General features: G+C 39.2%; 1 long non-coding RNA gene and 1 pseudogene across 1 annotated transcript; both read left to right on the top strand.

The window, feature by feature from the left end:
- Positions 1-729: 729 nt before the first annotated feature.
- On the top strand, positions 730-4014 carry LOC143673744 (uncharacterized). Its single transcript, XR_013170578.1, has 2 exons — positions 730-853; positions 3646-4014. It is a non-coding gene; the product is annotated as an uncharacterized LOC143673744 (long non-coding RNA).
- An 11197-nt stretch (positions 4015-15211) lies between these two features.
- On the top strand, positions 15212-21911 carry LOC143657189 (uncharacterized; annotated as a pseudogene).
- The last annotated feature ends 572 nt before the right edge of the window (positions 21912-22483 follow it).

The following is a 22483-nucleotide window of genomic DNA, read 5'->3' as shown; positions in this document are numbered from 1 at the left end:
ACAGCTGTCTCTCTCCATGTTATCTCATAGAATTTTAGAGCTGAAAAGATCTTGAAGATGTTAGAGTCCACATTTAACAGGCTTGTTTACAAAGGAGGGTTTAATTATTGTGTCTGAATAATATACCTTTTAGGGAATGAATCTGAGATTCAACCTTGGAACATTGATTCTGTTCTCTGTTTCACATTGCTGCTATCAACTTGGTTTAATCAGGCAAAGATATATTCCAAAGGTAAATGCCTCTGTTTTCGTGGTTCTTTGTTATACTGTTTGCTCTAGGATTTGGGGATCACTTAGACTATTACATTTTCATCAATCTCATGATTTCCCCCCCTTTTGTCCCCACAGCTGGCAGAATTTTATGCATTGATTGAGAATTTTAATAAGAAGAGCAAGAGATCTAATATAAGAAAAACTCACGATATGTCAGTTAGTGATGCACAGAGAATACTGAGTCAAAATCTGAATGCCATGTCATTCGTAAGTGAAACTGGCATGAAAAGAGAAGATTCCCAACCTGTTTTTACGTGCACAGTAGTTACGAAAGAGGAGGGGGAGAAGCCAAAATCAATGACTGAACTCCTACACGGCAGTTTATTGACCAGCTCATTTTCTCCAACAGAAAGACTCCGCAAATCCCAGGAGAAGCTCTCTCAGTACGGGATCCCTCCTCCCACATACAACTTTCCTTATGACATTCTCACTGATCATCAGCCTGTCTCTCCATCACTGACCGCCCTATGGAGGAAAATGCAGGCCAGCAAAACAATATGCAGACTCGTCATTCCCAAAGCCGTCCCACAAAAGTTTGTATATGAGGTTAAAGTACCAAAATACTTCCTAATTAATCCAGGTACTGTAACAGAGGAGGTCACATGGGAGAACGTTAGTGGAAATCTGATTGCAAAATTTACCTAGATTTTTTTTTTTTAACAGAAAGAGTCAAATACTGACCCATGGAACTCTTGCAGTTCTAGGGTTCATGGCAGCTGCTCTTGCTGTCCACAATGGCAGTGTGGAATAGAGGACAGAGTCCAAAACTCAGGGTCAAATCTCAGATTCATTCCCCAGAAGGTGTAATGTTGAGACACATCACTTAAACCTGCCTTTTAAAACTAAGCCAGTTAGTCTTGGTTGCTAAAACACCCATGGTTGTCTTTCTTTAAATGAAGTTAGTCAAACAGTTGCCAAATAGTGGCTTTACCTTTTCGTAATTATCTTGACTTTACCACAGTCGAGGGTTTATTTTTAGAGATGTTTCATGATTCTTTTATCCTTTCCTTATCCTTGTATCTATGATGGACCTTCCAATAGAAGCCACAAGCAGCAGAAAGAAGGTCTCGCATTTCTGCATGAAAAGCCAAAGGCTATGCAGAGAAGGTTAAATATATAAAATTTATGATCTCTGGCTATAATGCTGAGTTTTCATGAGAAGTGAGTATCTTATTCTTCATTGTCTCCATTTTCCTTATGTAACTTGAGGCTGGTAATAGTTTGTCATTCTGTATAGCTATAAAAATTAGACTAAATCCTAAGGATGAAAATATTCGAGCACCTCTGAAGTAGGCTTTTTGACTCAAGATAAAACCCATTTGCCCAGCAAATATTCTGCTACCATCATTTTTTGTATTAAAAATAGTGGGAGAGACAGAAGGAGCAAACTTGAAAGAATAGATTGGCCATTCTGAGCCTATTTGATCCAAGGTTCAGGAGGAGATTTTGCTGTAACTCCCCACATTGACATCTTGATAGAGTCAAATGCAGGCATCAAATTTGTTTCAGAGAGTCAAACTCCGTGTGTTTGGGAGCTCAGGCAGAGGTAGAAAGTTGGAAGATTATAGGAATGGCTTAACTAATCTGCAAAAACTCTGGAACCAGGGAGGAAAAAGCATGAAAAGTACTGAGAGTTGATAACAAAAATAGGCAAGAGGTCTATCGAAGGAGTCCCGAAACTTTGGATGTTCTATTGGGTTTTGAACATCATGACTTTGCTGCCTGCAAGGGCCGAGTCGTCCTTTCCTCCCAATGCATGAATTGCCCACCATCTACCTAACATCTCAAGGTCCCTGGTTGGGCCTCCCAGGCTCTGTATTAGAGCCTCTTCTCTACTTCCTTAGCCTCAGTTCCCAAGAATCTGGAGAAGGAATTTCTGGGATATTCCTTGTCTATTCAAGGAACATGCATGAAGCCAAATGGCATCCACGTAGGGTATCTCCATTAATTCCTTAGGTTGGATTGGTACTGCAACAGCCCATCTTTTACCACTCTCTATTTCTCAATATTACTGTCATTTTAGCAGCCAGCCAGTCCCTAAAGGGAGAACTTGAGGACTCCTGGTATGCAAAAGAATACTATAGGACATATCCTTCCCAGCACCAGGCACTGGGGGAGGAAAAGAAAGTGGGTGCTGCCATTTTACTCTTCTCCCATCATAGAAGTTCCTCTTGCTCAAGCTATAAATCTCATAAGGCCAGGTAGGTTAGGAATGTGTTTGACAAAAAACCCAGAAAAACCAAAAGAGGTTATTTTTCTTATATAATAATAAGTCTAGAAGTAGGTAAACAAGGCCTAGAGTGATATTTACTGATGTCACCAAGAGCACAGGCGTTGTCATCCCAGGACAGACTAGTATTTGGGTTTACTGCTGAACACCACGGCCAGCCAGTCTCCGTTCCCCCGGGGGAAGTTATGAGCAGTCCCTGGCACCAGCCTCCCACTTCAGGCATGTACAGAATATATATATATTTTTTAAAAAGACCCAGGGAAGCTAGCAGAGGGATGCAAACCCGATTTGGCAGGAGCATTATCTACTCAATCCCTGAGCCTTTGGCTATAAGCGATCTACTGAAATGTCACTGCATAGGGAAAATGATAAGGTCACCCAGGAGAAATAGACCAGCCCTTGTTCAGATTTAAGACTGCTCCCCTGCTTGTCTGCTCGAACCGTTATCCTCTGTATTGTCCTCATGCCCATCTGATAGGGGCTTTGACCCTGAGTTCCCACTCAAGCACCTGCCTTAGGCCACTTCTTTCTTCTCCCTCTTCTTCCTCCTTTTTAAGTTTATGATTTATTTATTTATAGAAGAAATTTAAGGGGAATGGCTACTGAATAGCAATTTTTGACTTGATTTTCCCTGGCTCTTTGGCTCCTTGGGGAAATTGCAATTCCTTGAGAGGACTACATAGTCAAGCTGGTTAGTCTCTAATGAGTAGGAAAAACATGCAAATTCTAGCTAAGCCACTGCCCTTCAACACTCAGGGCTTCATCAGCACCTGGGAAGAAATTACACTCAAGTCTGTGTACTTCTGATTGGTACTCCTGCTTGTTTGAACCAGTCCTTAGGGTTTCTTTTTCTCCTCCCCGTTGACCTTGGCTGTTCTCTCCATTTGCACGTTCTGTTAGTGTCCGAGCACCAACTGACACACTCCCTCCATCAGCATTGGCCCTGCAGGGTCCACTCAAGCACAATTAGTGAGAACCACCCAGTTTCCCATTTGAGGGGAAGCTTTAGATGAGACAAACACCATGGAGAAACAATTTCTTACCAGAAGGGAGCAGGAAACCAAAGGTCATCAAAGCTTTATTTTGTCCATGCAGCTTCGCTCAGTAACTGAAAGATTCTTTGAAAATGTGATTCTTTTCAGAACATCAATTCATGGATCTAAAAGATTTGGAATGGAGATATTATAAGGGCATTGTGAAGTGGAGCCACAAGACTTCAGATTCTACTGTAACGTTAAAATACAACAGTGAGAAGAGATTTGTAGAAAGCCAGGACATGCCTGGTCTAATATTCCCCCCTCTAGTTTGTAGGTCTTCGGTCGTTTATTCTCAGAGTGATCATCAAAAAGATTAAATTGTTCTCGTTAAATAGAATATCCAGGGCGGGCCACGGTGGCCCGGCAGGCAGAGTTCTTGAGACCCAGGTTCAACTCCCAGTGCCTGCCCATGTAAAAAAAAAAAAAGGAAAAAATAGAATATCCAGGTCATTAAACTTCCTGGACTTAGATTTTTATTTTTGAGAGTACTGAATTTATGCATAAGAAGTAAAGAAACAGGCACTCAATAGAACATAAGAACTAAATCTATACAATATGTATTTAAGGCCCAAAACTAAACCATTGATGGAGTAAAGGATCGGAGTTGATATGCTAAGACAACCTAATTTTGACCTATGAAACCAACTGGGAAAGGCTGAGACAAATATAAACCATTTGAAGACAAAGGGTGCATATGAAGGAAAACTGCCAAGTAAGAATAGTTCTTGCAATTTTTAAGCACATGAGGAACTCTATTGTAAAACTCTATTGTAAAAATAGATGCAACGAATGGAAGAATTAATACCCGAGGATATGAAGAATCTGAATTATCAATCTGATAATTTTAAAATAATATGTTAAAATATAAGGTAGGGAATAGCATCTGTGAGACAAGAACAGGAGCATTTGGAGAACACACTGGAAATCTTGGAAGTGAAAAAATACAGTCGCTGAAAATAAAATAGCAATAAAATAATAGCCTTCAACAAATTATCTAGATAAAGCTGAAGAAAAAAGATTAATGAGTTGGAAGATTGTACTGAGAGAGAGGCTTCTAGATGAAAGCACAGAAAGAGGATGAAATCGTGACAGAGAAAAGTAATAGAGGGTAGGATGAGAAGTTCAGAAATGCATCCAGTGGGAATTGCAGGAGAAAATAGGGAGAATGGAAAAAACATCATGGTTGAAAATTTTCCAGAAATGAAGAAATGTGTGAAACCTTGGATTGAAAAAATCTCACTTAATGGTTAACAAGAAATCAAAAGTAAATCTATATCTAGAAACACTGCATCAAGATTGCTAAGAATTATGCAAGAAAGAAAAATATAATCTACGAAAGAGAGAAGAAGGATTACATACCAAGAAAGAACATCTGATAGCACAACTTCATTAACAATGGATGTCAGAAGGCAATGGTGTCATATACTGAAAATGCTGAGGGGAAAATGACTATCATTCTGGAATTCTGTAACCAGCCAGACTCTCTTTGAAGAGTAGGGGTAAAATAAATATGTTTAAAAGCATACAAGAGTCAATAAATATTTACGATCTATAATCCTTTCCTAAAAAATTACTGAGAAAGTATGTACTTTAGCAAGAACCCAGAGGCAAGGCAAGGAATACTGGCGAACAATGAAATTATTAATAATATGTGGGTAGATATTAAAACATATTTATGAATTCTATTTCCTTTAGAAAATTTGCCTCTATATAAGTGAAATCCTAACGTTTCCATTTTCTTACACTTATTTATCAGATTTGGGTATGAAAAATTATGCTGGTGGAGGTGGGGTACAAGTGTAGTTCAGTGGTAGAAATCTTGCCTGCCGTGCGAGAGACCCAGGTTCGATTCCTGGTCCCTGCACCTCCCAAACAAACAAGCAAAACAAACTAACAAGCAAACAAAAATTCAACAAATGGTGCTGCAATAATGGGAAACTCACATGGAAAAACAATGAAATATGACCCTGTCGTACAGCATATTAAAAAAAATTATGCTGGTTTCAACATAGTAAGCATCTTCATCTGGTGATACTATCTGGAAAAGGGGACAGAGGAGGTTTTTGAGGTGCTCATAATGTTTTTTTATTTGTATGCACAGGTATGTTTGGTAAGTGAACATTCTTTAAGCTATACACTTACAACTAAACTTGTCTGCGTGCATGCTGTATTTCAATTAAAAGTTTTTAAAAATTACATTCGCTTTATAAAATGAATTGCCATAGCTCGATTGACATCTTCATAAATTTTTTCTTCCAATGAATAAATGTGGTACAATCTTCCTTTTATTTAGATCTGTTTCTAATACACTAGTTTCATAGTTTTTTAGTAACAGTTTACACAACTGTTAGATTTATTCCTAAGTTTTAAAAATTTTTGGTTTGTTGTATACGGTATTCTTCTTTTCACCATTTGTTGCTGGTATATGGATATATAACTGATTTTGTAATTCATCTTATAGGCAGCGCCTTTAGTAGATTCACTTACTAATTCTAATGATTCATTTGTAGATTCTTTTGGATTTTTAAATAATTTTGATTCAAATTGTGACAGCTTCATTTCTTTCCTTCCAATCCAACTAGGAACTGCAGTTCTAAATTGAACAATCATTCTTGTATCATTCACCCAGAGGAAAGCTATCTGTATTTCATCATTGCTTTAATGTTTTCTGCAGGATTTTAAAATATATATCCTTTATCATCTGACATTAAGGAAGTCCTCTTCACCTCTTCAATTTCTAGTTCTCTAAACATTTTTAAAATGGTGATAGGCATTGAAATTTTCAAATGTTTTTCTGCATCAATCAAAATGATCATATTAAAATGACAAGTGCTGGAGAGGATGCGGAGAAAGAGGCACACTTATCCACTGTTGGTGGGAATGTCAAATGGTGCAACCACTGTGGAAGGCAGTTTGGCGGTTCCTCAAAAAGCTGAATATAGAATTGCCATACGACCCAGCAATACCATTGCTAGGTATCTACTCAAAGGCCTTAAGGGCACAAACGCACATTTGCACACCAATGTTTATAGCAGCGTTATTTACAATTGCAAAGAGATGGAAACAGCCAAAATGTCCATCAACAGACGAGTGGCTAAACAAACTGTGGTATATACATATGATGGAATATTATGCAGCTTTAAGACAGAATAAATTTATGAAGCATGTAATTACATGGATGGACCTAGAGAACATTATGCTGAGTGAGTCTAGCCAAAAACTAAAGGACAAATACTGTATGGTCCCAGTGATGTGAACCGACATTCGAGAATAAACTTGGAATATGTCATTGGTAACAGTCCAGCAGGAGTTAGAAACAGGGTAAGATAATGGGTAATTGGAGCTGAAGGGATACAGACTGTGCAACAGGACTAGATACAAAAACTCAAAAATGGACAGCACAATAATACCTAATTGTAAAGTAATCATGTTAAAACACTGAATGAAGCTGCATCTGAGCTATAGGTTTTTTTGTTTTTGTCTGTCTGTTTGTTTGTCTTTTTTTCTTTTTCCTTTTCTTTTTTTTTACTATTATTATTATTTTTATTTTTTTTCTCTATATCAACATTCTATACCTTTTTCTGTTGTTTTGCTAGTTCTTTTCCTAAATCGATGCAAATGTACTAAGAAATGATGATCATGCATCTATGTGATGTTGTTAAGAATTACTGATTGCATATGTAGAATGGAATGATTTCTAAATGTTGTGTTAATTTCTTTTTTCTTTAATTAATAAAAAAAAAAGATCATATTACTGCTTGGTTTTAACATATTATCCTGTTACTATTTCTCTAAATTCTATTTGCTCATCTTTTTATTTAGAAGTTCGTATCCATTTGTGATTTTCTTTTCTTGTAATGTCCTTGTCATGTTTTGGTCTCAAAGTTATGGTGGCCTTGTAAAATAAATTGAGAATGTTCTCCTTTTTCTATTTTCAGGAAGAATTTGTATAAGATTGGTGGTTTGTTTTGTTTTTTTTTAACTTGGTAAAACTCACTGGTGAAGTCTTCTGAGAATGGAGATGAACTTAGAAGATTTTAGTTACCAGTTCATTTTATTTAAAAGTTATAGGATCAATGTATTCTACATATGTCAATTACAAGATATGGTAGCTTGTGCTTTTCTAGAAAAAAAATTGTTCTTAGAAAATTTCACTTAAATTTCTAAATTTCTAAATTTGTTAAGTATTTAACAACTCTGAAGTTGTTAATCATATCTTCTTGTTATCCTTTCTTTTTTACTGTTTGTAGACTTTGTAATGATGTCCCCTTTTTCAATACTGCTATCAGTTATTATTTATTATATTTGTTATTGATGGGACTATCATTTTTTCTCAGTCAGTTTTGCTAAGAGTTAATCAGTTACAGTAGTCTTTAAAAAACTAACTTTTGGTTACTATGCTATTGTGTGTTTGCTATATTATTAGTTTCTGTTTTTAATACTTATTTTTTAACTTTCTCCAGTTTTTTTCCCTTTCTCTAAATTCTTTCTCTCTCTCTCTCTCTTTTTTTTTTTTGTATGCTGTATTTCATTCTTTTTCCATGTGAATAGCCCATTATCACAGAACCATTTGTAGATTTTTCTTTTGTTTTTTTGAGTGCATTGGCTAGGAATCAAAGCAGGGTCTCCTGCCCGGCAGGCAAGAATTCTACCACTGAACTACCTTTTCACTCTTTTCTCTAACTTCTTGAGAAGAACATTAAATTATTTTCAGCTCTTCTACTTTTCTACTATATGTATTTACATTTATAATTCCCCCCTAAACATTCCTATTAGCTACATTCCACAAATGTTGGTTTTATTTTTTTAAATGTCTTTTATTGTTTAACATATATAAAAGAAAAGAAAGAAAAAGCAATGATTTTCAAAGTACACTTCAACAAGTAGATACATAACAGATTTCAGAGTTCGGTATGCGTTACCATTCCACAATTTCAGATTTCTCCTTCTAGCTGCTCTAAAACACTGGAGGCTAGAAAAATTTTTTTTTCTTTTTATGTGAAAAATAACATATACAAAAAAGCAATAAATTTCAAAGCACATCACAACGATTAGCTGTAGAACAGATTTAGAGTTTGGATGGGTTATAATTTCACCATTTTAGGCTTTTACTTCTAGCTACTCTAAGATACTGGAGACTAAAAGAAATATCAATGTAATGATTCAGCACTCACACTCATTTGTTAAACCCTACCTGCTCTATATAACTCCACCATCACCTCTGATCTTTCTCCCACTCTTTGGGGATATTTGAGCTATGCCCACTCTAACTTTTTCATGTTGGAAGGGGCTGTCGATAGTATGGAATAGAGCAATGGAACTAGTTGATGTTCTGGAAAGTCTGGCCCCTCGACATTTCAGGACTTATCTGGTCCAGGGACCCACCTGGAGGTGGTAGGTTTTGGAGAGTTATTCTAGTGCATGGAACGTTTATAGAATCTTACATAACACCCTAGATGTGCTTTAGGTTTGGCAGGATTGGTTTTGATTGGGGTTTGGCAAATTATGATAGGTAGCAGTATCTAACTGTGGCTAGTGTAAGAGTGACCTGCAGAGTAGCCTCTCGACTCTATTTGAACTCTCTCAGCCGCTGGCACCTTATTTGTTACACTTCTTTTCCTCCTTTTGGTCAGGATAAATATTGGTTTTATTTGTATTATCGCTTAGTTCAAAATAGTTTCTAATTTTCCTTGTGATATCTCCTTTAAATTCTTTAGAATTATAAGAGGTATATTTATTCTAAATAATTCTTAAAAAGTATTTTTCTTAGTTCCTAAATCAGTAAGGATATACTTGAACTGAGTAGTGCTATCAATCAACCGGATTTAATAGATGTTTATAGGATACTTCATCTGACAACAGTAGAATGTGCATTCTTTTTAAACTCACATGAAACATTCACCAAACGAGACCACACCTTGGGTTATAAAACATATCTTAACAAATTTAAGAGACTAAAAATTATTCACTGTATTATTCTCTCAGACCGCAAATAAATCAAACTAGAAACCAATAACAGAAAGGCAGCTAGAAAATCCCCAAATATTTGGAGAAATTTTTAAACATTTTGAATGAATGAAAATGAAAATGCAACTTATCAAAATGTGTGGAATGCTGTACGTGCAGTACATGGGGGAAATTCATAGCATTGAATGCATATATTAGAAAAAAGGAAAAATATAAAATCAATAATCTAAGCTTCCAATTTAGGAAACTAGAAAATGGAGAGCAAATTAAATCCAAAGTAAGCAGAAAAAAAGAATAAAAATAAAAGCAGAAATCAATGAAATTGAAAACAGGAAAACAATTGAGAAAATAAATTAAATCAAAAGCTATTTTTTCTTTTAAAAAGCCCAATAAAATGATAAACCTCTAGTCAGGCTAGTCAAAAGAAAGAGAGGAGACACAAGTTGCTAACACAGAAATAAAAGAGTGATTTATCACTATCCCCCCCCCAAAAAAGATAATAAAGGAATATTATGAAAAGCTCTATCACCAACCCCACCCCCCCCCCACCAAATTTGATAACTTAGATGAAGTGGACAAATTTCTTGAGAGACACAATCTACAAAATTTACACAAGGAGAAGCATGTGTTCTGAATAGGCTTACAACTATTAAAGAAATTGAATCAACAATTAATCACTTTCTAAAACAGAAAGCACCAGTACAGATGGTTTCACTTGGGACTTCTACCATACATTTAAAGAAGATATATCAATTCTGTACAATCTCTTCCAGAAAATAGAAGTAGAGGGAATACTTCCTAACTCCATTTTTTTTTTAGGCCAGTACTACCCTAAAGCCATAATCAGACAATGATATTACAAGAAAAAAAAGTTACAGACCAATATCTCTCATGAATTAGATGCAAAAATCCTCAACAAAATATTTGCAAACTGAGTCCAACAATTATAAAAATAATTACACAAAGTGGGTTTAGTAGCACAAGGCTGGTTCAACATTCAAAAATAAGTATGTAATCTAGCATATCAATAGGCTAAAGAAGAGAAACCATATGATCATATCAATAGATATAGAAAAAGCATTTGACAAAATCCAATGGCTATTATGATAAAAACTCTCAGCAAACTAAGGATAGAGGGGAACTTCCTCAACTTGATAAAGAACAAATGCAAAAATCTACAGTTAACATCATATTTAACAGTGAGAGACAATATGCTTTCCTCGTACCGTCAGGAACAAGACAAGGCTGCTTCTCTTTCGTCATTCCTATTTGGCATCATATTGGAAGTCCTGGTTAACTCAGCAAGTCAAATAAGCAAGCAAGCAAGAATTTCTTTTTTTCAATCATATCAGGTCCTGCCAAGGGCTAAAGATGCTGGGAAAGAGTTGACTACAAATGGTCATGGGAAAACTTTTGGAGGTGATGGAAATATTCAGTATTTTTATTCTGGTGGTGGTGATGCGACTATACATTTGTCAAAACTCATCAAACTATGCACTTACCCATAAAGGATGAATGTTACTGCATATAAATTAAACCTCGATAGACCTGACTTAAAAAATTGAAAAATATAGAAAGTTGTGTGTATGAATACTAATTATGTATTTTTATGATAATAAACTAAATATTCAATGATAAAATGGTCGAATAAAAATTGCTAGGGTAATCAAATACATATAGTATATAATGTCTAAACAAGTGGAGGGGTATGAAATAATCAAAAGAACAAAATCTCAATGTGGTAGCTTGGAGTTATGTACCCCAGAAAAACACAATCTTAATCCATTCCTGTGGGTGTGAACCCATTGTAATATAGGACCTTTTGATGAGGTTACTTTGGTTAGGACATGTGCTGGTTTGAAAGGAAGAATGCCCCCTAGAAAAATCATGTTTTAATCAAAATTTCACTTCATAAAGGTAGAATAATCCCTATTCAATACTGTATGTTTGAAACTGTAATCAGATCATCTCCCTGGATGATGTGATTTAGTCAAGAGTGGTTGTTAAGATGGATTAGGTGATGACATGTCTCCACCCATTTGGGTGGGTCTTGATTGGTTTATTGGAGCCCTATAAAAGAGGAAATGTTTTGGAGAGTGGGAGATTCAGAGAGAGCAGAGAATGCTGCAGCACCACAAAGCAGAGAGTCCACAAGCCAGCAACCTTTGGAGATGAAGAAGGAAAACGCCTCTGGGGGAGCTTCATGAAACCAGAAGCCAGGAGAGAAAGCTAGCAGATGACGCTGTGTTTGCCACGTGCCCCTCCAGCTGAGAGAGAAGCTCTGACTGTGTTCACCACATGCCCTTCCACTTGAGAAAGAAACCGTGAACTTCATTGGCCTTCTTGAACCAAGGCATCTTTCCCTGGATGCCTTTGATTGGACATTTCTATAGACTTGTTTTCATTGGGACATTTTCTCAGCCTTAGAACTGTAAACTAGCAACTCATTAAATTCCCCTTTGTAAAAACCATTCCGTTTCTGGTATATCACATTCTGGCGGCTAGCAAACCAGAACAGGACATGACCCAATTGCATCAGGATGGATCTTAGTCCTAATACTGTAGGACTTTTTCTACAAAAGGCCACAGAGAGTGAAGCCATAGAGAGCAGACAGATAAAAGTCAGCTACCATACTGGCTTCTTTTGGTCCTTTCAACTCATGAACTTGTTCCTTCCTTGGAAGCTTTGCACTGGGCACTGTTCTGCCCAGAATGCTCTCCCTACTTCTTTTTTTTTTTTTTTAAATACCAAAAAACAAAATATCTATTGGCTTATCCTTCCCACTAGAAACCTTATTATTCTGTTCTTCATTGTATCTCCAGTACCTAGAATACACCTTGACACATAATAGGCACTCAGTGATCATTTGTGGGATGAATAAATAAGTGAATCAGAATTATCCGAGATATCTGTCGAATGAATGAGCCCATCCCCGTGGAATCACATCTTTCCCCTTTACCGCACAGCACATTTTTGCTTCTCAAAATCGTTTTCCCAGCAATTGACCAAAGATCAAATTTTTGCTGTTATTGATGTGCCCCAGAGAATTTCAAATATGCCTACCAACATTGTAGTGAGAGATACAATGACTCCGCACTCCTGCGCCAAATTATTTTGGCAAGTACATGTGTTTTAACTACCCCCAAATACTGAGGCACTTATTTGTTGATGTATGCCCTTTGTTGGGTCTTTAGGTACTTTGTTTATGGTCTCTAGGTACTAATAAGGATGATGATTGCTTGTTTGGAGTTTTACCGTTTATCAAACACAATCTCAATTCAGATATATGCTTTACTATTGAAAATGGGGACTGTGAACTCAATCCTATTCAGGGTACTGGGCAGATTGGTTTTCTTTCTTCTAAACCTTAAAGATAATCTTTCTTTCAAAGCTCTTGTTCAGTTATAGGATCATGGCTGCTAATTAAATCTTTCCCACTTGTGAGAAATTGCCTACACATTTAATGCATCACGGAACTGAGAATCTGTTGTGCCTATTTTGTTTCTAATTTTGTTCTCATTTATATCTGCTTCTACAAGGGTAATAAAATTAGACCTAAATCACATGAAAAAAAATAAGGCTAGGGGCTGCAGCTACATGTGGAATTTCAATAAAAGAGTACATAACATAATCAAGATTCTGAGATAATCAAAATGAAATAATCTGCAAAATTACCAGGGAAAATTAGTGCTTGAATGGTACAATTGTTGGAAGAAAATAGGCATAATAGTTCTGAATTCATGTGGTTTCTTATTAAGAAATTATTATTAATGGGGAATGGACAAATTAAAACGTACTGCTGGGGTCTCTTACTAGGTTAAAAAACAGAACAATTAATCTAATTATGATTATGTCTGAAAATAGAAAGAGGAATTGTGATCTTGAGAGAGGAATATTTATCATGTCACTTGAGACATAGGGTGCTAATAAGCCAGACCTTTTGGTGACACTAATTAAACTATTTGGAACACACTTGGATGGAAGGCAGAAGAGAAAACGAAAGACCATAAGCAACTATTGCACTGAAATCTCAGGGCTTTAAAAACACAGAACAACCTCATGCGTTGGTGTCTAGATTATGGTGCGGGAACTTTTATTGATACGCAGTCCTTCCCATCCCACCCCCCAATACTAAGGCACTTATTTATTGATGTATGCCATTTTGGGGGCACCTTTATGGTCTCTAGGTAATAATAAGGATGATGATGATCTTTTTGGAGTTTTACCATTTATAAAACATAATCCCAAGGGCAGACGATGGTGGCGCAGTGGCAGAGTTCTTGCCTGCCATGCCAGAGACCCGGGTTCGATTCCTGGTGTCTGCCCATGCCCCAAAAAACCCAAACAAACCAACCATAATCCCAATTCATTATCTCACTTGAGAGACTATATTAAAGATAGCTTTGTTGCCTATTCAAACACATACACTTGGAGATGAAGACAATATTGTATTTACTTACATGTTTCCACTCATTGTCTTCCCAGACCAAAGAAATCTGCTCCAACCTGAACTTTTGTATTTATCTAGACAGATAAGCAACTGGCAGATGCCCTTGTCAAGAAAGAGAAAGAAAGAGGAAAGAAAGGAGGAAGGAAGGAAGGGAAGAAAGAGGGAAGGAAGAAAGGAAGGAAGAAGAGAAAGAGAAAGAAAGTTTAAATTCTACATTACCAAATATGTTATTAAAATTAATCCCGTATTTCCATTAAAAAAAAAAAACCTGTTCTAGTTTGCTAGCTACCGGAATGCAACACACCAGAGACGGATTGGGTTTTAATAAAAGGGGATTTATTTCATTAGTTCTTCAGAGGAAAGGCAGCTGACTTTCAACTGAGGTTCTTTCTTACACGGGAAGGCACAGGGCAATCTCTGCTGACCTTCTCCCTCTGGGTTCCAACAACTTTTCCCGGGGTGATTCCTTTCCGCACTTCCAAAGGCCTGGCTGAGCTGCGAGTGCTGGGGTGAGGTATGCTGAGCTGCTCGGGCTGTGCTATATTGCACTCTCTCATTTAAGCACCAGCCATTTAAGTCAAACATCATTCATTGCAGCAGGCACGCCTCCTAGCCCACTGCAGATGTAATGAGCAACAGATGAGGTTCACATGCCATCGGCTCATGTCCACGGCAATAGAACTAGGTGCCTTCACTGGCCAAGTTGACAACTGACTCTAACTACCACAAAACCTATATGTACTAAAGCCCTAGAATTGAAAGTACAACATAATACAACTTTCTGGAGTTCAGCTTGGCCAAATGTATTGCGATCTGTTAGAATGTATGCACTTGAAGATGCGTCTCCAACAAAATGAAAATGTACACGCACAGGAGATTGGCTACATACACAGACACACAGACGTTAAATTGAAGCACGCACAGCTGTAAAAAAAAAAAAGGAGTGTTTTTTGGGAGATCCAGTTGATTGAGAAAAGCAAGATGCCAAGGAGCATATATAGTCAGCTACATTTTGCATAAGGAAGAAGGGAAATAAGGAAACAGACATGTATCTACCTCTTTTTAAAAAGGAAGCAGGAAGGATCAACCAGAAAGCAGCGAGGCTGATTATCTACAGGAGGAGGGATGAATGGGGTTGAAGGGAAATGAAAAAAGTGACACTCCTCTGAATTCACCTTTTTATGTAGTTCTGACTTTGGGAAGCGTGTTGATGTTCTATATATTCACAAAACAAAATTAAACCAACAAGGAGAATGGGGAATTGCATCCTGGGTGTAGGTTCTGTTTGGGATGATGGGAAAGTTCTGGTAAGAATGGTGGGGAGGTGACAGCACCACGGTGAATGTGGTTCATTCCACTGAGTGCTATGGTTGGGAGGGGCTGGGGTGGGAAATGTTTTGGTATATATTTGTTTCCACAATCTAAAACCAATAAAAGAGAAGCTAAAGAGACAGTGGCAATTAAATGCAGCACATGATCCTGGACTGGATCTAATAATGGAGGAGAAAGGGCTCAAAAGGTCATGATTGAATCTAAGAAAAAATTGGAATATGGACTGTAAGCTTTATATGAATGCTAAATTTCTTGCACTTAATAACTGAACTTACATAAGTGAATATCCTTGTTCTTAGGAAATAAATAGACAGGAAAATATTGTGTTCAAGGAACATAATGTATCCAATCTACTGTCAAATTTTTAGAAAATAAATTAGGGATAGAGTGAAAGATAGACAGATACATGGATTGATAGATTAATCAACAGATTTATAGGAATTGAAATTATACGGAATATGTTTTCAGACCATAATGGGATCAAACTACAAGATCAATCTTAGAACAGGAAACTCTCCAAACGCATGAAAATTAAACAACACACCTCTAACTAATGCGTGGGTCAGAGAGAGGTTCTTAAAGGAAATAAGTGGGTAGCACAGTGGGCGGCCTCACCAGCGCCTTTGAAGCAGAATTCATTCTCTGTTACTAAGCCCTTTACCTTAGTCCATCAGGACAGGTGCATTTTTATGTGAAAAGGAGAAAATGTAGTTTTGAGTTATGGGTTCCTATCTGCAGAGGAAACACTGAAGTTGGCCAGTGAGTGAAAGGATGTCAAAAGGAAAGTCAGTAAATGCCTCACTGCCTTATTTTTCCAAGCAAGGAAAGAAGGCAACACTGATTTCGAAATGTGAAAGGCAGAATATAGACTCTGAATTGAGAGAGTAACCAAGGGAATGGGTGCTTGCTCTCCAAGAACTTTCTAGTTCCTCATTCCCTTCCTTCCCTCATTATTACCCTACCTTTGGAGTCTATGGGACACCTTGAAACATTCCTAAACACTCCCCACCCCCTTTTTATAAAATATTTTTATTGACAAATCTTCACACACATACAGTCCATACATGGTGTGCAATCAGTGGCTCATGAATAGTTGTGTATTCATCACCATGATCATTTTTTAGGACATTTGCATCACTCCAGAAAAAGGAATAAAAAGAAAAAACTCGTACATCCCATACCCCTTACCCCTCCCTCTCATTGACCACTAGTATCTCCATCTACACAATTTATTTTATCCCTTATCCCCCCATTATTTATTTTTCTTTTTTTGTTTTTATTTTATTATTATTTATTTTAATCCATATATTGTTAACTCATATCTCCATACCCTGGATGAAAGGAGCATCAGAGATAAGGCTTCATAATCCCATGGTCACATTGTAAAAAACCATATCTTTATCCAATCATCTTTAAGAATCAAGGCAACAACACGGTTCAACCATTTCAGGTACTTCCCTCTAGTCACTCCAATACACCATTAACTAAAAAGGAATATCTACAGAATGCATTAAGAATAACTTCCAGGATAACCTCTTGACTCGGAAATCTCTGAGCCACTGACACTATTTCGTCGCATTTCTGTCATCCCCCTTTTGATTAAGAAGGCTTTCTCAGTCCCATGATGCTGGGTTCCCACTTATCTTGGGAGGTCTGCGTCACATTGCCAGAAAGATTTATGCCCCTGGGAGTCATGACCCACGCAGCGGGGAGGGCAGTGATTCACCTGCTGAACGCTCCCCCTTTTGTGGTTTAAGTTTGATTGAGTTGGTAGCTATCATTTGCCACCCAAGTATTTAAGACTACATTATATAGGAGAAAAAAATCAAGGAGGCTGAGGTGAGTAGAGATGTTAGGAAAAGTAAAAAACATTTTGAAAGTTTCAAGGAATGGAAGAATTGTTTACACTTCATTTTTTCATAAAAATAAACTCAGGTATTTGAGATAGACACATTTAAATTGTCCGTTTATATTCTTCATTGGAATAGAGAAATAGGGAAATGAATCTTAAAAATAAAAATTAATTATCATAAAACTAATAGAATGCATGCTATTGATATGTTATTTATGTTTAATATTATTACTTCCTGTTTTCTATGTCCCTGAGAAGTTCTAAGTAAATGAGGTTTTGAATTAGCTTGCTAATATTTTAATGAAACCACAATGCTGTGAGCAACTCTTCCCTAAACAAAAGTTTATCCAACTTTAACATTTTAGAAAAGATTCTTCAAGCTATACACCTGTAAAAAATAATACTTTTAAGGTTCACAGTTGAAGACTGTCCTCCAACATGCTATTGCCCCCTAGTGGCTGAGTATAAGAACATACGTTTGAGTAGGTACTAGCAAGTTGGTACTCAAACAGCTGTACAAAAAGAGCAGCTTCCAGGATCTTTGTCCCACGTTGCCAGGAAGGTCCACACCCCTGGGAGTCATGTCCCACGCAGAGAGGGGAGGGTGGTGAGACTGCTCGTCGTGTTGGCTAGAGAGAGGCCATATCTGAGCAACAAAAGGGGCTCTCTTGGGGGAGACTCTTAGGCCTAAATTTTAAGTAGACTTGACCTATCTTTTGTGGGGTTAAGTTTCATGTGAACAAACCCCAAGACTGGGGGCTCAGCCTATAGCTTTGGTTGTCCACACTGCTTGTGAGAATATCAAGAATTCAACTTGGGGAAGTTGAATTTCTCCCCGTTCTCACCATTCCCCAAAGGGGGCTTGCAAATACTGTTCCAGTCACTGATCAAATCACTCTGGGATTCATCAGGGCATCACTCTGGACAAACCAACAAAATCTCATGTCCTACCTGAGATTCCAAGTACTTATGACATTCAATCAAACTATCTACATGAGTTATATTAGGAAATGCTCTAGTCAAAATCTAAATTTTGTAACAAATAAACATTTTTTGCTTTAGTCTCACACATAAGGTGACATTTTAAAGTATTAGTTAACATCTATTTTCAGCACCCTGCAATAATGACAATCCTTTGTTCTTCCTCATGCAAAAACATTTTTTAAATTTGTACATTGTACATTTCACTATTGTTATACACTCTAGGCATTCCTAGATTATACCATGTCGATCTTTAACATCTATCTTTCTTTCTGATTTCATTTATGTCCCCAGCCCTCCTCCCTCTATCATTCTCACATGCGGCTTCATTCAGTGTTTTAACATGATGACATTACAGTTAGGTATTATCGTGCTGTCCATTTCTGAGTTTTTGTATCCAGTCCTGTTGCACAGTCCATATCCCTTCTGAATATGCAACTATGTTATGATATTAAGAATTACTGATTATATATGTAGAATGGAATGATTTCTAAATGTTTTGTTAATTTTTTTAATTAATAAAAAAAGTTAAAAAAAAAAAAAAAAAGAGCAGCTTCCGCTTAGCCACCTTATCCCATCCCACATCCCCAACCCAACCAGTGGACTCTGAAGTGGCAACTCTCCATCTTTTTCCAGAGATAGCTTTGTCCCAAAGAACCCCACTTCTATCGCAGTATTCCAGTGTCTTCAGCATCCCAGGACTGAGAGCTCTAAGTTGTGAACACGACCAGAAGCTTAGAAAGTTACTCAGAGAAGACTCTCCAACAATATTCTCATTTGGCTGCCATGCCCCAGATCCCTTCTGGGAAGGGGGAGAAAGGAAATCAGAATGTTTCCAGTTCTATTTCACAAAGTATCAGGTAAAGGGAAAACTACTGGGACTAAGGAACCCACGGACAAGGCACCAGCAAGCTCTCATCTTGTGCAAAAAAGGAGGCTGTCCCATGTGTGAAAAATACTTGGAGTCTGCACTTATTGCTGAATTCCCTTGGGAGAGTCCTCCCGTTTCTCTTGGTCTGGGTTTCACCTGTAAAATCCTGCCCTGCCAAATTTGCCCCAACTTGTCATCCCTGGGACAAATAATCATTTACCTTTTAGCTCTTACACCCTGTATGCATTCTCTTTCCCCTAGTGGATTTAAGCTTCTGCAGGGAAAAATCTGTGTCTCAATCATTTTGATCATTTTGTGGGCCAGTTTCCCTGCGCATTATAAAAACTGAGATTCTCACCACTCTCTGAAACCTTTTGGCAGTTCCTTTTCCACTTTTCTCTCTCTTTTTAAAAAATTCTAATTTACTTATTGATTTGAGAGAAGTTGTGGACTTTAATAATGCATAAAATACAGGATTCCCATATACTTCCTTATTATTAACCAGTGCATTAACACCATGCACTGGTGTGGTACATTTGTTACAATTGATGAAAGCTCATTTTATAATTGTACTGTTAACTGTAATCCACGGACCACTGTTTTTTTGTGCATTTCCATGGACTTTTAAAAGTAATGTGTTCTAGTAGCATATATATGACCTAAATTTCCCCTTTAACCGCAATTGGCTATATATTTCAGTGCTGTTAATTACTTTCAAGTGTTGTGGTACCATCACCACCATCCATTTCCAAAACATTTCCATTATTCCAAATAGAGTGTATTTTAAGCCTTAACTCCCTATTCCCTACTCTACCTGCCCCCTAGTAAACTACAGTCTAGATTTTGACTCTATGAGTTTACTTATTCTAATTATTTCATATCAGTCAGTGAGATCATACAATATTTGTCCTTTTGTATCTGACTTATTTCAATCATCATGATGTCTTCAAGGTTCATCCGTGTTGTCTCATGTATCAATCCTTTTTACACCTGAATAATATTCCACTGTATGTACATGCCACTTTTTGATTATCTATTCATCGGTTGATGGACAGTTGCGTTACTTCCATCTTTTGGCAATTGTGAATAATGCCGCTATGAACATCCATGTGCAAATACCTGTTCGAGTTCCTGCTTTCAGTTCTTTTGGGTGTATACCTAGAAGTGGGATTGCCAAGTTATTCTATACTTAGACTTTCTGAGGAACTGCCAAACTGTCTTTCACAGCATCTGAACCATTTCACACTCATTAATATCAGCTATTAATGAGTGCTCCTATCTCTCCACATCTTTTCCAACACTTGTAATTTTCCATTTTGTTAATAGTAGCCATTCTAGCAGGTATGAAATAGTATCTTGTGCTTTTTGATTTACATTTCCCTAATAGCTAATGATCTTTTCATGAGTGTTTTGGCCATTTGTACATCTTCTTTAGAGAAATATCTATTCAAGTCTTTTGCCCATATGTAAGTCGGTTGTCTTTTTGTTGTTGAGTTGAAGGATTTCTTTATATATTCTGGATACTAAATCCTTATCTGATATGAGGTTTCACAAGATTTCCTTCCATTGTGTAAGTTGTCATTTTACTTTCATGACGTAGTCCTTTGTGGCACAAGAGTTTTTCATTTTGATGAGGACTCACGTATCTATTTTGTCTAGTGTTGCTTGTGCTTTGAGAGTATGAATTGCGCCAGCATGGTAGAAATGCTTCTCCCCGTGTCCTAGATGGCCGCCCGGGGTGACCGCAAGGCAGCAGGCCCGTTTCCTGGGAAGATCTGAACTGGCAGGGTAGAGAACGGGGACCTGGGCACTTGGTGCCCCACCCTGGGATCCTGCATCACGACTTAAGCTACAAACCTTGTTGGGGTTACCGCCGGCCCGGGGCCTCACGTCAGTTTTCAGGAGCCGGCAGCAGCTGGGCGCGCCGCTGGCGCAACTGCGTTGCAAAAACCACGCGGGCTGCCTGGAGGAAGCCAGACCTTGCGCACTGGACGCTGGGCTTCTGTAACCCCGCTGAGAGCACCCACGGCCTCTACCCGACCCGCCTACTCTCCAGGCTGCTCAACCCCCAAAACCAGATGATCTCCATGAACCCCACGCTGCCCGGCACGGAAGCGGCCGAGGACCAGGCTAGGAAGCCGGGCGACGGGGAGGGGGCGGTGGCGGAGAAGATTGGGGCTCCCCATCAGCGGCTCCCCGAAGCCGCCGTCACAGCGTTGCGACCTTCCCGCTCCGGGTGGTGAATACAGCCCGAACTGTCATCTTGGCGGCGACTGAAGAGAGCCAGGTACCTGCTCTGACGCGCATTTTGGAAGACAAGGAGGAGAAGGCGCTGCCTGCCGCCCTGGTCCGGTCCCACCGCGGGCTGCTGTGCGGCTCCTGGACGCGCGCCCGGCGGCGGGGAGCGTTCCACATTGCGGTGGCTGCAGGGACGCTGCGAGGGGACACGGGCGGCCTGGCGGCTGGAGTCTTTGGCCCCGGGCCCCCCGCCTTCCCCGTTCTGGCCTTCATTTCGTGGGGTGCTGCTGGAGGGCGGGGGTGTCTACCGGGGGCTCCGCGCACCAGATGGGATGCAAAGGAGCGCGGCCCCAAGGCCTCACTGTCCCTCTGCCTTTGACGCGCAGGACTGTCCGCTGAGTGTCTGACTGCGTCCCTGTCCCAGCCCGCGCAGGGGGCATGCCCGGCCTTCCTGTGGGGTACAGGCCACCCCTGGGTGCGATGTTGGGGCGACCCCTTTGTCCCTGTGCCGCAGGCTCAGAACCTCGGTGACCCCGGCGTCTGGGTTCGGCCACCCCTGCTTCTGCCAGCTCCAGGGACAGTGCTGACCCAAACCGCAGAAACTGGAGTGGCCTCACCAGTCGGGCACTGTGGAAGTGAGAATGAGGAAGTGGTACAGGGGCGACGAAAACAGGTTTGAGAAACGGCGCAGGAGAGAGTTGGCAGGATATCAGCGTGGGCCTGGACAACTGCAGGTGGTTGAGATGCCCAGTTAGGACACAAGCCCTGGGGAAGTGCAGGCACGGACCTGGGACCCCTGCAGTTCTCTCCTGTCCCCTTCTTCCTCACCCCATGACCTCAGAGGAGCACCCCGCCTCCCCTGCGTCTTCCCCCCATGACCTTCCACCCACCACTTCCACCATCTGCCCCTCCTTCAACCCTCCCCAGCCCACCCACCTCTACTGTTCCTGGAGCCCGTCCATTCCTTCCCAACTTAAGGCCTTTGCGTCTGCTGTACCCTCTCCCCAGTATTCTCTCCTCCAGCTTTTCCCCGGAGTTGGAAACTCACTCCCTTCAGCTCTGTGCATCATCACCTCCTGACCCCCTCACCCTCATCACTCCCCGACAATTTCATTTTGTCTGTGTGTTTATTCTGTCCCACCCCACCCTGCCCACTGAAGGTCCATGGTGCTTGGTTGGTGGTTTGTTTTGCACAGTCTGCATCCCTGGAGCTTAGCTCAGAGGCTGGCATATTTGTGGGAAGAATGAATC

This window comes from Tamandua tetradactyla, chromosome 2, assembly GCF_023851605.1.
Source record: "Tamandua tetradactyla isolate mTamTet1 chromosome 2, mTamTet1.pri, whole genome shotgun sequence".
In the NCBI taxonomy this organism is placed as follows: domain Eukaryota; kingdom Metazoa; phylum Chordata; class Mammalia; order Pilosa; family Myrmecophagidae; genus Tamandua; species Tamandua tetradactyla.
This window is presented reverse-complemented; position numbering and strand designations above follow the sequence as displayed.